We start from the raw sequence: 16,840 nt of genomic DNA, 5'->3' as shown, positions 1-16,840 counted from the left end.
TCTTACAAGTAAGGGGAAAGGGGCAGTGGATACGGAGAAGCAACTAGGAGCTTCTGCTGCACATAATTCTAACCTTTTTCCATGTAAAGTCCTTTCTTTGGGATTACTTTGGGGGATCAACTTTTTTTTTCCACAGTAATCATCATAAACCCTAGAAACAAAATAAAGAAACTTTGTTACAATGATACACAGAAATACATCCTGGTTAGAAATTATTTAAAATCTTACACAATGTACTAATTACACATTGAATCATCAAATTTCTAAAGAACCTTAAGTAAATACCATAAAGATAACCATAGGATTAAAATAAAATTCTTATTTTGTTTAAAAAGAAACAGCAAAAATCAGTGAGAGAAATTTATCTTTATCCGTCTGGAAATTTAAAACCTAAATCACTGAAACTTTTTGTACTTGCATTAGGATTCAAGTCACAGAAAAATGGAAGTTTATTCATTTGAAGAGGAGGTCCCTGCTATCTCCCCGAAACCCCCACCCCTGAGAAACACATACAAAATCAAAGTTTATATTTTGAATTCGAAATCTGGTTGCTATGACAACTACAGTAACGACAGTTTTATTGGGTCATGCTGGTTCCATTTGATTTTTAAAGAAAAGGGTGTATTTTAGTCCCAGGGAGACAGGGATGATGGATGGAGTCTCAGGCTAGAGGTCAGAAGGCTGGTTTCTATTCTCAGCTTCCAGCATTGATTTGTGTGGCCACAGGCTAGTTACTTAAAGCCTTTGGTTTTATATCCACTTTCTACAAACTTCGGCTACTTGCATGCGATATGTACTCCTCATAATGGGACGTATTATTTGAGAAACTTGCTGTGAAAACGCCGAGGTCCTCCCATTCTGAGGACCGTCCGTCCTAATTTCCTGGTGCGGGTGGCTCCTCTCCAGCCCACGGTCAGGTGCGATCCACGCAGCCAGTACACTCCGAGTGTCCTTTTCTTGGCGTGCCTTCCGTGCTCCAGACATCTGAGAAACTGCAGACTCAGCAGCTTCAGAACTTCAAGGAATTGGATTCAGAGGCATTTAAACTCTAAGAAACCCATTTATAACCCATTTGCAGCCGAGGCCTGGGAAAGGAGGTTTCTCAGGATGCTCTGTGTGGAGTTAGGCAAAACCAAGAGAGTTCAACCGTAGCTCTGGGAAGTTCGATTCCAAGTCTCGGATCTGGGTTGAGCCACGAGAGAGGACCACCTGGGACCACTGACTGCTGGCGCGGGGCAGGCATTCTCATCCGCCACACGAATGTGCTGAATGCGTGTTTTTCTTCTCATTCTGAATGGATCTCCTCCCACATTTGAACATACGGTGAGATTGTCAATTGCTCTATTACCATAAAGTTCGGAGATAAAATGACTCATGTCAAAATTACTCAGTCTGCTAAGAATGTTTTGGTTCACTGAGAAACTTTGAGACTGCCTACATTTCCACGACTGGAAAACCAACCTTTAAAAATATTTGTAAAAGTCTGTCAAAAATGGAAATACGTGAAGGGCCAGCATGATAATTACCCTGCAAAGAGCCTTACTGCTGCTTGTGAAGCTAACAATAGACACTGACATGGGGCTACTAAAAAAAAAATCTAAGTCCTGAAGATTTAGAATATTTGAGACCAAATTTGACTTCACTTTATAATGTTAGATCACAGGCTTTAGAGCCAAGCAGACCTAGACTAAATCTTACCCTAAGTTTTTTTCTATTGGGGCAGTGTGCAACAAATGACTTCATCTCTCTGAGCCTCAGTTTCCTCATCTGCAAGATGGAAATAATGTCTGCCCTCTAAGGTTGTGAAGTTAAGAAACTTAGAGGGCCAGAATGTAACTAGGCTTGAACATTGTACATTCTGCCAAAGGTTATTTCCTTTGTGTTCCGAAGTTGTCTTGTGGAAGCATGAGGCGCTCCCTAGGCTGGTGGCAGCATTTTACGCTCTTGCTTGGACACCCTCCTTCCAATTTCGGTAAAACACATTAAGTAATAAAAGCTCAAGTTCTGTAATCAGTGCCAAAGCTCATCAAGCCAGGCTGAGCCATTCTGTCTCACTCTTTGTTTTTTCTTTCTGCTCGTTTGGAGGAACAACTTATCTCATAGACATTTAAAGAAAATGTTGAGGCAACCATGTTCTGGTGCTGGGGACACAAACTCCAAGTAAGAGAGGGAAGGAAGATTCCAGGTGTACTGCAGCTTATTTCTGCCTGCTCCAGCCTGCGGAGCAATCAACTGGGGCTCGCTACCTGGTGGGGGGAATGGCCAAGAAAAGATGATAGTGCAATTCGAACTGGGTATATATAGGGGGGAGGGGGGAAGGGAGGTTTGGGGAAGGGCCGTTGGGTGTGTATGGGCGGGATTGGGGAGGTTCCTGTAAGAAGTTTTTAGTAGAAGAGTGTAAGTTCCATCGCACCCTGACATAACAGTGTAAAGGGTCCCTCTGTGCTTGGAGCTCCAGGGTGGCCTGCAGGACTCGGGAAGTTGCTGAACTTCCTCTCCTGAGCAGTCTGTGGCTCTCATCCTTGTTTATCCACAGATCTTAGTGCAATGTCTACAGAACGTGGAACCTGTGCTATGCTAGTGACAGTAAGGCCCCCTTTGGTGCCTTTGCTTTTTTCCTGTCCCTCGGTATCTGGAGGAGCTCCAGGATTTTGGTACTAACTAACCTGGTTCTCGGGGTGCCGTATCCTCCACTGAAATACCCCTCAAAGCCTGCTCCAACAACAGGAGATTATTTCCAAATACTGTTCTTCTAAAAACTAGACACCTTGTTTTCCACTGTACAAATTACAGTCCTCTTCTACAACTGCGTTATTTTTGCTGGAGAAAATATACAAAATGAGTGGTAATTACATAACAAAGCAGGTGGTGTAAGAGGACACTCCACCTCTGCTGATCTCAGGCTCCCTCCACCCCTCCTCTTGCCTTTGCCTGGCTCGGTTCAGGACAAGGCATGTATGTCAGAGGCTGTGGAAGGAGCCGGAGCCTTCTTCGGCCAAAATTCCTTGAGAATATTGGCAAAGATCTTAAATGTCAGTGCGTAAGGGAGCAACAAGGAAAGATCTGTGGGCGCCTGTGTGTGAGGGAAAGAGAATGTGTGTTAGATCAAGAATCTGCTCCTTAGACTCCTTTGGAGTGTGTTTCTAGGGTGAGCAACACAACTCCCACCTCCGGGTCAGCCCGCTGTCCACCTCCCGCCAACAAAGGCCATTCCTGAGCATTCCCACCAGGGCTGACCCGCACCGGCCACCAGCCCAGGCCTGCCAGAAACCTTTGCCTCTCACCTCATTCTCAGCTTCCCCTGCACACTGGTTACCCACTTGGCTTTCTGTTCACCTACAGGGAGGAATGGCAGTTTAACCCCAATACATTTTCTGAATCATGTTAAACAGGTTCCCTTAGACCACTGGCCTCCGAGGAATAGGTGCCAGTGCAAAGGGTACCACCACCATCATCCTTTCCTGGCTGGCGGTGGGTGGGAGGCTAAAAGACACATGGCTCCCCAGCCAGTGAGAAACCCTGTGAGTTGTCATTCCTCCTGAGAAGGGTACAAGAATCAGGCAGAACCACGGCATGGTCCAGGACACCGAGGCCCACAAACAGAAAGCAGTTTCAGCTACCGTGTGATTAAAGCATTGCAGTGGAATACACTAGTACAGTGGGGAAAAGAAGGGCTCTGGAGAGGGGCAGACAGGGGCTGAAAGCGTATCTCTGACACTTAATTCTTGGGCAGCTTCCAGTGAATCGGGTGACCATCCAGAGCCCCAGTTTCCTAACATGGGAAGTGGGGACACAAACCAAACACGTGATGTATTGAGAGGACCACTAACATGTTGCCTGGAGTATAATGAAGTAAATGGTGGTCATTAACATTACTGGTGATGGGTGCATGTGGTGCAATTTTTTAAAAATGCTAGTGACAAAAGTTGACAAAATTTGGGGTAAACAAGTAAAGGAATAATTATATATGCTATTAGGGGTGTAATTCTATGAGGGGTTTTGGTCATCTGTGCTAAGAGCTTCCCAAATATGATCCATATCATTTGAACCACAGCTTCTTTTGCTGTGCATTTGTGTTGAGAACATTTTAGAATGCAACATATCTCATGATTATTAAACTGACAAGTAATGAAGTGCATGGTTAGATGATTAGATTCATAATGGAAGGCTGGACACTGAGCCACACTTACGTAGTCTGTAGAACGTGGAACCTGACATTTGACCAAAAGCAACAGGCTAGGCAGGAGGGAAAGACTGCCTTCTTGACGGGCTGGGCCACTTGGATACTCACATGGAAAAAATGATTCTTAAGCCTTATATCACATAAACATAAAAAATCATCATAGATCTAATTGCAAATGGTAAAATAATTCTTTCAGAAGAAAATATTTAAAAACATACTTATAACTGTATAGTCAGCACAGATTTCAAAACAAGACCCACAAAATGTCAATCATAAACAAAATGTTAAATTGGACCCACATTAAATTAAAAACTTATACATCAAGAGAGCATTTTCTCAACCCACTGAGATTTTGCTTCCCGGCAATCATCATCAGTTTGGCTCAGATAAGCTCATAAAAATTCTTACGGGTTTGGACATTTCTTGCATTGACATTTACTTGGCATAGTCAGGATTCCAAAGAAGCCCACCCAGGACCACCTGGCCAACCTGGACCCAGGCTAGGTACAAGCAGCAGCTCCTTGTGTTGCACTGGGGAACTTGAGGGAGTTTCACTTGGAGTTGAAGACCTGTCTCAGGCACAGAGCAAAGGCTTCTTTAGGATGAGAAGCTGCTGACATCAGAGATACGTGGCTGTCCCAAGATATCGACAAGGCCCCATATACCGACAAATGGTTGATAGACTTTCTTTGTTTGTTTATCTTTATCTGTCTGCTAACGTTAATAATAATAATTATAATTAGTATAATTATATAATTTCTGAATCATGTTAAACAAGTTCCCTTAGACCACTGGCCTCTGAGGAATAGGTACCAGTGCAAAGGGCATCATCACCATCATCCATATAATTGTATAATAATTATATTATTATTATTGTTAGACTTGTTCTTTAGGCTTTTCTCATATTGATTGTTAACTACCCCATACATACAAATGTAAAAAAGTAGGTGTCTATTTGTTTTACTCTTAATCCGATCCCAGAAATTTCCTACTTTGCTTTGTCCCATATCCCTCATCGATCACCAGTGGATCTCGTGCAACCCCCTTACGTCTTCCCTTTTGATCCTGATGCATAAACTAAGTGCTGAAACTGCCAGTCTCTGGAGCATCTTCTCAATCTGTTGAGGTTTTGCTTCCTGGCAATTGTCATCAGTTTGGCTCAAATGGACTCTAAAATAAAAAATAAATAACAAAAAATATATATAAAATAATAAAAAATAATATATAAAAATAAATAAATAAACGTAAAATAAAAATGTGTACATTAAGGCACCATAAACAGATTGGAAGGGAAACCCATGAAGTCAGAGAAAATTATTCAAAACATATTGTTACAGGAAAATGAAGCAACCAGACACTGAGGGATTCTGGAGTACGAGGTTTATTAACGTGCACGGGCCCAAAAGACCCAGTCTCCAAATTCTGAGACCCAAACAAAGGATTCTCAAGGTTCATATAGGCTATGGGGTCTTCCTGTCTATGTGGCAAAGCGGGATACAGAAGTGGAATGCGGAAGTTAGTTCTAGCTACGTGGCAGAAGCAGAGTACAAAGGCTAAATGCGGAAATTAGTTCTAACTGCGGGGGTGCAAGTCCCAGTTCTTGTGACTATCCTGCTGTTTGCTTTCCCAAACGGCCCTATCGCTCTTCCTAGGGTGCTTGGGGTTTGGGTAAACAAAGGTTCTTCAAAGCTTCCCATATCATTCCCCCCTTTTATGCTAAACAACACTAGTGCTTGTTTTAGCATAACAATATTCTTCTTATAGGAATAAACAAGTCCCCCCTTTTGATGCTTGACAGTGCTGTTGACTGCTCTAGCATCACTTTATGGTTATTCTTGTACGTCAGGGGGCTGTTGTAAACTCTGATAATGGTATCACTGGAGGGACAGGATCCTGGCAGTTGCCCTGTGGGTAACTGTTGCTTCTAAGTTCTGGACTATGATCCGCAGGGTACAGGGGCTGAAGCTTAAACCTAGGAAGATAATAATTAGGGGTCCTAGAAAGGGAAATAGCTACTGGAGCCAGGCTTGAGAATTTATTCCTCAATTTCTCTAATTCTAACTTTCTGTTTCTTTGGTGCGGCGGTTTATATTCTCTCTGATTTCTTTAACTTCCTTAGCTATGATCTCTGACTGATTTACATAGTAGCGATATTCCTCTCCTAGGATTGTACAGGTCCCCACTTTCCCTGGATTCAGAGTATTAATGAGGTTTCTTTCCTTTCTGGAATTATATACAGGACAATGGACGATGGTCTCATCTTTTTGTAACTGCTTCTGGCTGGACATGGATGTCGTCCTACCTACCCTTGGGTCAGGGGTGCCCTGAAAGAGGGAGGGTGCAGCACGGAGGGAGTTCTTCCTGCAAAGGGAAGGACCTTACAGGGTCCTGGTCAGTTGGCTGTCACCAGGAAGTCACAGGCTTGGCGTCCGAAGTCTGGCATTACTGGACCATTGGCATCCTGGTCAGGTTGTATTCTGGAGGGGACAGATTAGGCAAGAAATTGGAAGCATGATTAAATCATAACTATTAAATGACAAAGGCAGGGACTTTAGTAAAGAATGGCTTATCTGGAGGAAGGTGTATAAGGTATGCTACACCTATCCAAGACTACTGTGACCTACTATACTTTATTCGGGCTGAGGGGAATACATTAGGATTTCCCTCCTTTCAGATTTATGAGCCCTTTCTGTCCAAGCTATCAAGGCAGAAAAGGGAAAATCAGTTCTAAAGTGAAAGGCACAGACTGCCCTAACCCTTTATCAACTTAACTACTTAGTTGAATCAAACCGTTGAGTCTCAGGGGGGCGACGATGAAGGTGGGCTCCTTAAGTGAGGCCTATATTGTAACTAATCGTCTATAGGCATAGGCAGGTCATAGGCATATGCCCTATGAAAACAGAAGAACACACAGGTTAATTTACACAAAAATCTCTAAACCAGTCTCTGCGCCTGTGAGACTGTCTTTTGGGAAGACATTCTATTGCAATATGTCTGAAAAAATGGCTTGTATCCAGAATATATAGAGACTATCTACACATCATCAAGAAAAAGGCAGACAACCCAATGGACCAAAGGACCAAAGATTTGAGCAGGAACTTAAGAAAGAATACTCCAAATGGCAAATAAACATACAAAAAGATGTTCAGGAGGCAACCAGGAAATGAGAACTAAAACCACACATCTATTAGAATGACTGAAGTGAAAAGGACAAGAATCACCACGGGTTGGGAAGGATATGAAAGAAGCATAATTTTTCTTTACTGAGCTGGTGGGAGTATAACTACTTTGGAAAGTGATGGGAGGTGTAATACTAAAAGGGAACATACCACATAACCTGTGATCCAGCAATTCCACTGTAAGGCATGGACCCAATAGAATTGTATACCTATTTCATTAGAAGACATGCATCAAAGAAACATTAATAGCAGCTACTTGTAGTAGCCCCTATAGGGAACCTATCCAAGTGACAGTGGTGAATGTAGCCCAGCCCCTGATTCAGAGAAACGATGGGGAGTGAGTCAGCACACAGAAACCGGGCCCACAGATCGGTTTCCTGTGGGCAATCAGGTCTGCATTGTACCTAGGCTGCTCCAAGGCTTGCTTTTTGCTAAAACTCCCTCACCCTGAAATGACACAGCAAGTGTTCACTGTAACTTCCTAAAGTCTATGCTAAACCTCCCAAGTATGGGGTGTAACCAGTTCAACCACTTTTCCCCTTGATCTGTAACATCCTTCTCTTTGAAGTAATTAGCAACATTCTTTCCTTTGTTATCTGTAAAAGGTCATCACCTACAGTGAACCTGTGCATAGTAAAAGAGGACCATCCCTGATGTAATGTACCCAAAAAAAGTAATAAAAACTTGTCCAGGCAGGGGTCAGGGCCTTCTCTCTGACTTAGAGAGTGGCCATGCTGTCCTTTTATCTCCACAGGACTTCTGCAGTCCATGTGAATTTGTTCGTTGCGGCCACAACACACGGTCCCCATGAGCGGGAGTCCATATCAAGCACCAAAATGGAAACTACTCAAGTGCCCATCAACAGTAGAATGGATAAATTACAGTATATACCCACACGTGGAACACTATGCAGCTATGATAAATGACTGAACTACAACTACACATAAATGAGTGTCACAAACACAACCTTGAGAAGAAGAACCCAGACCAGGTAAAGGTAAAGGTAAAGGTAACCAGGAAAGTACTCGTAAGTAATGGGGACAAGAATGCGAGGATGTCTGGGGTCCTGGAAATGGTGTGTTACTTCTGAGTACTGGTTACATGGTATGTTCACTTTGTGAAAATTTCCTGAGCTGCATTTTTATGATTTGTGTACATTTGGAGGTATATGCTGTGCCTCATTAATTGCAGTTGTGATGCAGACACACACACACACCCAATTTCATTGATGCCAGAGGGAAATAGTCCTGATGAGTCCGTAATGGTTAATTTTATGTGTCAACCTGACCGGGTCACAGGGTACCCAGATATTTAGTTAAACATTGTTCTGGATGTGTCAGGTGTGCATTTCTGGAAGAGCTTAGCATTTGAATCGGTGCTTAGCAAAGCAGACTGCCCTCCCCGGTGTGGGCAGGCATCATTCCATCAAAGGCAGAGGAAGAGCGAGTTCTCTCTGCCACACACCTTGAGCTGAGGCCTGGGTCTGTCTTCTCCGGCCCTCAGACCCGGACTCACAGTGTCAGTCAGCACTCCTGGTTCTCAGGCCGTAGGATCTGGACTGGAACGCTGCCACCAACTTCTGTGACTCTCCAGCTTGCAGAGGACAGGCTGTTGGACCTTTCAGCCTCTGTGTTCACATGAACTAATTCCTTACCATAAGCACATATTATACCTAAATAGAAACATATACACACAAAGACATATTCTATTGATTCTGTTTCCCTGGAGAGCCCTAAAAGAGCCCATGTTGAATTGGCATGAGTTCTAGAATATCAAACTTGCCCTAAAACTTCTTGCAGCCATTCCAGCTGCCACCCCATATAAGACTACATTTGGGATGCCCTCTGCCCCACTCTGTTTTATATCTGCAATTTCTTTTTTATTTTTTTTATTGAATTTATTGGGGTGACATTAATTAATAAAATCATATAGGCTCCAGGTGTACAATTCTATAATACATCATCTATATATTTTATTATGTGTTCACCACCCTGAGTCAAATCTCCTTCCATCACCATTTTTCCCCCTTTACCCTCTTCTACCTTCTCGACCTTTTTCCCTCTGGTGATCACCATGCTGTCTGTGTCTATGAGTTTGTTTTCTTTCTTTCCTTTTTTTTTTTGTTTCATTCCTTCACCTTTTCACCTAGCCCCCCAAACCTCCTGTTTTCTGACAGCTGTTAGTCTGCTCTCTATCTATGAGTCTGTCCCCCTTTCCCTTGTTAGTTCAGTTTGTTCATTAGATTCCACATATGAGTGAAATCATATGGTATTTGTCTTTCTTTGACTGGCTTATTTCACTTAGCATAATGCTCTACAGGTTCATCCATGCCATCACAAAGGGTAAGATTTCCTTCTTTTATGGCCGAGTCGTATTCCATTGTGTAAATGTACCACAGCTTTTTTATCCACTCATCTACTGATGGACACTTGAGCTGCTTTCGAATACTGGGTATTCATCTGCAATTTCTTTATTGTCTCATCACCACCATTTCCCTCCAAATCCACTCTTCATTTTCAAGTTTGAACTTGAGCTACTTGATCTATGGCAGACTGCCAAGTGAGCTGACCCGAGATACTCCAGCCTCTCTTTCAACTGAATCACTAGGTCACTGGATTGCAAAGTCGTTGATGGTCAAAAGTGTTCCATGGAATCCAAAGAGACAAAGTCAGCAGTATTTTCCGTTGAGATTGGTGAGGTATCAGACAACATGGATTGGATAATGCCATAGGAGCAACCTAAAATATCTGAGTGATGAAGCTGGTTTCTGGTTTACATTGTCTGTTGCAAGCTCTGACCATCTTCATTCCTCAGGGACTCCCTGTTTCCATCACCACAGATGAGGGCAGTGCTGTTTGTCACAGTTTCCATCCAGAAGACTCATATTCCACTGGCAGAGGTAAGTGACGTGGTTCTCCTCAATGGTGTACTGCCCTCCACAGGCAGGGCCCTGGTTAAGTGTGGATGCAGGTGCAGTCCCCACATGGGTACATTAAAGGGAATCAGAAACACAAGATGCTGACAATAATCACATAGGTTTTCTTCCCAGGTGTAGTTTTGAGAGAGGTGCACTTTCAGGAATAAGAGGGAGAACACACATTCAGTCAGTCAGGTGGGCAGAATCAACCCTGGTCCCCAGTGGGGGACCGTGGCCACACCCAACGGCACTCCATCTAGTCAACAATAGCGCATTAACTGCAAGTTCAGAGGGACTCCTGGGTCATCACCGATAACTCTCATTGGAGCACCTTAAAGAAAACATAAAGAAAAGTTACACCATGATCACAATGTTGGAAATAATCTCTCTGTGGAACATGAGGGGCTCTGGATTTATTAGCATAAAAATAAACAGAAGGAAATAGTCAACCACCGTGAAGTAGATGAGTTGATGATATGTAAATCATTTTTCCTCGTTCTTCCTAGATAAAAGACATTATTTAAAGAAAGGAGACATTATAATAAAGAAATGTTTAATAGTTTCTTAGGTTAAACATTAGAAAGAGCTGACTTTGCACTTGATGGCCCAAGGAGCTTGTAACGGGTTAAGACCCTGGTATGTGCAGTATCACTGAATTAATTTGGGGATTCCCAGTTCTACCCCGCCCCCAACCAAATTTGGAAACATTTACTGAGGATTTGCTTCTTGTATCATAAAGTCAACCTCTTCTTTGCAGAAGTCTACTGAGCATATTCAGAGTCTCCACTGTTTATAAAGCTTAAAAGAAAAGAAGAAAAATAAATTTTATACTTCAGATGGTAGAGGATCAAAATAAGTTGTTAATTTTATTGGGTGAATTATTTTACCATGAGAGTAAATTTCTGCATTTTCTAGAAGCCCTCATTTTGCCTGGGGATCTGACAGAGTCAGGTCTCCATACTCACAGGGCTCAGCTTGCAGAGGGAGAGAAATGATTGTGTGTAGCTTTGCTTCTCAAACAGACCTTTCAGGCTTTGAAACTGAGCCTCTAATGAAGCGAGAGGAAGCAGGCTCCAAACTCCAGGTGCAGAGCTGGTTCTGATAAGATTAAAAGGACCTTCTTCCAACCAGATAGCATTCCCTCGGAATGCAGTGTTTCCTAAACAAAGCGATTATAGGCCAAATGGAGCAACTATCTCCTACTTGCTTCTTAGTTCCTGATATAATGTTGAGCTCTGGATTTTTCTTGCTAATTTTTGTCCCTTTGTTTTCCTCCCAGTTTTAATATTCTTGCATCAGAAGAACTCAGAAGCTATGGTTATGCTAAGAAATTCCTGTCCATTGTGAATTTTCTTTATTATCAAATCATACTAAAATATGGACCTAGGAAGCAAATTGTTTCAAATTTGGTGAAGCTTTATTTTATTCCTCCCATGGATTTAACGCCATAGGTATTATTATACTGATGCCTAATTATTGCTGAAACTTGTATAATAAAATCAACCAACCAAAATTTTTTGTGTGGTAAAACACAGATAATAAAAAGTTGACCCTTTTTATGTATGCAGTTTAGTGGCATTCAGTACCCTGACAAAGTTGTGCAATCGCTGCCTCTATCTACTTCCAGAGTTTTACTGATGAAAATTGGACATCTAGTTCAAAGAAATCTTGCTTCCCCTGCAAAGTGAATTATCTGTTGCCAAATGACTTTCTCAAACAGTATTTTTTATCACAATAATTTCTCAAGCACAGGGGCAGAAAATTATAGGGAGTTTCCTTTGGAAATCCCACTCACTGCCCAGGCCCCACACCAGCCCCAGAGAGACACGCCCAGAGCACCCGACCAGAAGGCACAGTTCAAGCTGAAGAAACAGTTTGAGTTAATGAACAATTCATTGGCCCCTTGTCTTGATGAACTCACTTGCCATCTCATCCGTCACAAATATGGGGTGACACTCAGAGGCCAGCTCCTCCGGGACAGAGGAGAAGCTTGACATTTTGATAAGAGCAGTTGTGAAAGAAGTGAGTTTCACTCCTTTATTTAACCTGAAGGTCCCCTTAATTCCCTGCATAATAGTTCCCAGAACTCTGCTTTCTGAGACTCAGCTGGACTAAGTAGACATCTGGATTTCATTTCAAAGGAAAAAAAACTAGGGGTTGGGGGAGTGGCAGGGGGAAACAATGAAATGAGCACCTTTTCCAAACATAACCTTTCGGTTCGTGAAATGATTTGGTTCCTCTTCTCCCCCACCAGCCTCCCCTGACCTCATGTCCCTCTTTGCAAACTCCTTATCATATCACAAACCTCTTATCAAATCACAAACCCATCTGGCTGCTTTCACATCTAAAAGCATTCTTTTAATCTTTACCAAAAAATTCAGTCTTCTCTAATGTTCCAAAGTACAACTTTAAACCCTTAACTATTTTTAAGAATGCAAAGACAAGCAATCTGCAGTAAAATAATCCTTATTTAAAACATAAAGTCTAGGTGGAATTTCATCATGAACGCAGATCTCGCCTTCCAGTTGCGGAAGCACCATTTCTAGGTCTCTCACCGCACAGGACAGGAGCCCCACTGCCGTAGCCCGGCACCCAGAACCCCACCTAGCAAAGCACGAGCAGCTCAGCCCTGCTTGCTGGATGAGTAGCTCACCATGGCAGTCAGTGTCATCGTGGCTAATAACAACATGCCATAACTTCCTGCAAAGACAGTGGGGACCTCGAACTACAGTTCCCACCAACCTCTCTCTTGGTCTTGCCTTATGCTGCCCTCCCTTTGCCCTGACCCTTCTCCCCTGGCTGCTGCCGACATCCCTACATGTAGTGTCTTCTATTCTCTCCTCCTCCTCCTCACCATTGCCTCTGTGCCTTGCTCCAGGCTGAGGTTTTGTGCCCCTGAAACTCATATCTTGTGCCCCTAATCCCGAACATGATCGTATTAGAAAGTGGGGCCTTTGGGAGGGTGATTATGTCCTGAGGGTAGAGCCCTCATGAATGGGATTTGTGCCCTGAAAAAGATACCCCAGAGAAATCCCTCAACATTTCTACCAGGTGAGCACATGGGGAGCCGTTGGCCTTTTATAAACCAGGAAACTGCACCAGACACCGAATCTGCCAGCACGCTGATTTGGACTCCAGCCTCCAGAACTGTGAGAGATTAACATTTGTTGTTACAGCCACCCAGCAAGTGGTATTTTTGTTACAGCAGCCTGAACAATCTAAGACAGGCCTTTTCCTCTTCTCCTTCCATTTCATTTCCACTTTTCTCCTTTGAGTTTTCTCTTCCCTCTCCCCCTCTTTTTCTGTTTTGATTCTTCTCCCCAGTCCATCTTCCTCCTCATTTAGCAAATACACAGAACCAGGCTGTATTTTAAATTAGTATTCTAATTTATTAAATATATCTCCCAATTCTTAATTTTTCTCAAGGAGCCTTAAAACCAATAGGTGTCTGCACTGCAACAGAAAAAAAAACCTATTTTTGTCTTCGTTGGTGATTGAGGGGAGTCTCTACAAGGACAATATGGCCCTTGAAGAGGCCGGTGAGTTTGCCAGCAGCCACACCCAGATGCTCTCGCTGCCCCCGCCTCCTGAGTCTCCAGAGGTCTCTCTCCCAGCAGAGCAGCAGCCTTCCAGAAAGTTGGCTGGCTCCCACATGACGGAAACAGTTCTCCTATTTCCCACAACTCCTGTATGAAGACAATAAAACACATGCTTAAGGGCGAGATAATTCTTTTGAAGACAGAGGATAGTTTCACACTTTTTAATCAGGACCCCTCAGGTGGTATTTTACCTCAGGGACCAAGTAGATGCCTTGTGAGGAATGAATGCTGCTGTCCAGGTTCTGTGTCCAGTTCCAGTCTTCTGCTCAGTCGTTGCTGGTAAAACGTGCATTCAACTGAGGAGTAGCAGCGTCCCCAGCAGGGTGCAACTTCACTCAGTTACTGAAAGAAGAGACATCTATGTTTTAATTATTAAGTTAACAAAAATAAGTTTGAGACTTATTTCTAGTCTTTCCTATAGGACTAGCAATGCTTATTTTTTCTCATCAAATATCAATCTCCTTAATTTAAAGGAATTAAATTGCCTGACAAAAATTAATCCACAGTGTCAGTATGACTCTCTCTCACTGTTCTGTTCTGATTCACTCAAGGAAAAAAATACATAACACTAAAGGAGTAGGAAAAAATATTAGCTAGTCTATCATTTCTACTTTCAAACATTGGAGTTTTCCAATTTTCCAGATAAGTTAATTGAAACAGATTCTCATATATAATGTAAGATGAATCGTTTTCTGCTGATACCATATTTGTATGGTTTCTTTTTGAAGAATTATAGGAAACTTGGAGAAGAAGTGATTATTAGCTTGTTTTCTGGGTCAGCGGGACTAATTTGCCTTTGCTGTGTGTCTCCGCAGACTTTCCATTCATTCAGCTTCTACCCGCCTTGGTTCGGAGCTTTCCGCCTTCTGGATGCCCAGGAAATGTGATTTGATGACAAGCACACCTGTGCCTTCCGCATACCTTTGTCCTTTCCTGGTGATACCTAAGCTCCTGCCAGGGAGGTAAGCCAGCGTGTCAGTAGGAAAGGCCTCTTCTTCAGTAAGTGTGGGTGGGTGAGGGAGGCAAGTGAATAGCTGGAGAACAAAAAGAGAAGAAAATAGCATACTTTACCATTTCTATATCCTTTACTAAAAATTTTCTTTTGAGGCCATACATTTCTTTCTTTCAAATAAGAAGCTTTGTTGCATAAAAAATGTTCTTAAAATTGCCATTAAGTGCACCATTTTGTTCGAGATGAACCCATTAAACATTTTCTTTATTATAATTAAAGCCCACTACACAGCAGTGAGACACATTTGTCCCAATGTGTCCAATCAACTATCAGCTAAGATCAACTATCAGCTTAGCATGAACTGAGAAGGCCAAGAAAAGATGTGTTTATCCACTAAGACCCAAGAGCTTGTTTTTGTTTTATTTTGGTGCTAAGGAAAGGCAAGGTGGCTCAAACCAGAGTAGTCTCTTTTTTCCCTCAGTATAAGCCTATTCAGCTCTGCTTTGTTGACATCTATGGATGCAATCATTGCCAGACCAGCAACTGTGGGGAGTCCCACAACCAGACAACCTGCAGAGGAGAGCAGAGGGCCTGGGAAAGGAAAAGGAATAAACCTTGCCATTGGGCCATTACGCAAGGAAAGCTAGTCCCCAGCCTCCCAGCTCTAGCCATTAGAACCTGTACTGCAGTTTTCAGTTCAGAAGCATGCCATTTAGGTGCTTATCAGCAGTGCTATCTATAGGGTTTTTTAACATGTGACTTTTAAGGCAATGAAAGAATTGACTGAAAATAACTGAACATTCACATAGAGTGAAAACTACCTACAGTTTACTGAGCAATAACTGTAAGTCTAACCATAGATCCCACAGACTACAAATAATATGCAAAGGCATAATATAATGTGCGCATTAGAAGTTAAATAATGGGATCTTTCTTGAATTAATGCACTGTTACACAAACTCATACCTGTTACATACTGCATTAGTTTCCTAGTGCTGCTACAATAAATTACCACAAATTGAGTGACTTAAAACAACACAAGCTGGTTGTCTCATAATTTGGAGGTCAGGAGCCCAAAATCAGTTACACTGAGCTAAAAAATCAAGGTTTTGGCTGTGTTGCTTTAGAAGCTCTGAAAGAAGAATCTGCTCCTTGCCTTCCAGAACTCACCTGCATTCCTTGGCTTGTGGGCCCCTCTCCCACCTTCAAAGCCAATGGGATAGCATCTTCTCTCCTCTCCAACCTCTGCTTCCATTGCCATATATTCTCTGACTCTGACCCTCCCAGCTTGCTCTTAGAAAGATTCTATGACTACACGGGACCCACCCAGATAATCCAGGATAATCACCCATCTTAAAATCCTTACTCCTCAATTCCCTTTTGCCAGGTGAAGTAACATATTCATAGGTGCTAGAGATCAGGGCATAGGCATCTTCGAGGGTCACATTTAGCCTATTATCTACACAGAACCACCGGGCTTTGATATTACCTTCAGTTCCCTAAGGAACCACTGAAAAGCCACAGGAGACTGAGGCCAGAAGACTCTTCTGATCTGGTCTGGAGTCTCTACTTTCTATTCATCTTCAATTCACATTCAGGAGAGGGGTGAGCAGCACACGGGGTTACTTGTTGATGGCACATGTCATGACCCCCTGTTAAGCAAGAACGGCCCTGCCCTAGTGGTGGAGCAGGCTCTGGAACAAACAGGTCTGAGGGTTTCTTCTGTCCTCTACATCCCCAATTCCCATTCTGTTCTCTGGGATGGGGCTTTCTTGTCCATAGCACATTCCTCCAGGGCCACAGCTTAGGAGGACAATGGAAAGAACTCCCCCTTCTGGTAGAAAGTAGTTAGAGTTTTAGTAGCACCGTTGTGCTTTTAGGACCAGGAAACCACCTTGGGCATGGGGTCAAATATTCAGAGACTGTTAATTACCAAATTCCATGTGGCTTTAGAAACACACGCACTCTCTCTTCCTTCCTTCCTTCCTTCCTTCCTTCCTTCCTTCCTTC

This window comes from Artibeus jamaicensis, unplaced genomic scaffold (assembly GCF_021234435.1).
Source record: "Artibeus jamaicensis isolate MK-2021 breed Jamaican fruit bat unplaced genomic scaffold, CSHL_Jam_final scaffold_369, whole genome shotgun sequence".
Taxonomy (NCBI): Eukaryota; Metazoa; Chordata; class Mammalia; order Chiroptera; family Phyllostomidae; genus Artibeus; species Artibeus jamaicensis.
The sequence above is the reverse complement of the archived record's forward strand: the minus strand, read 5'-3'. Positions refer to the sequence as shown.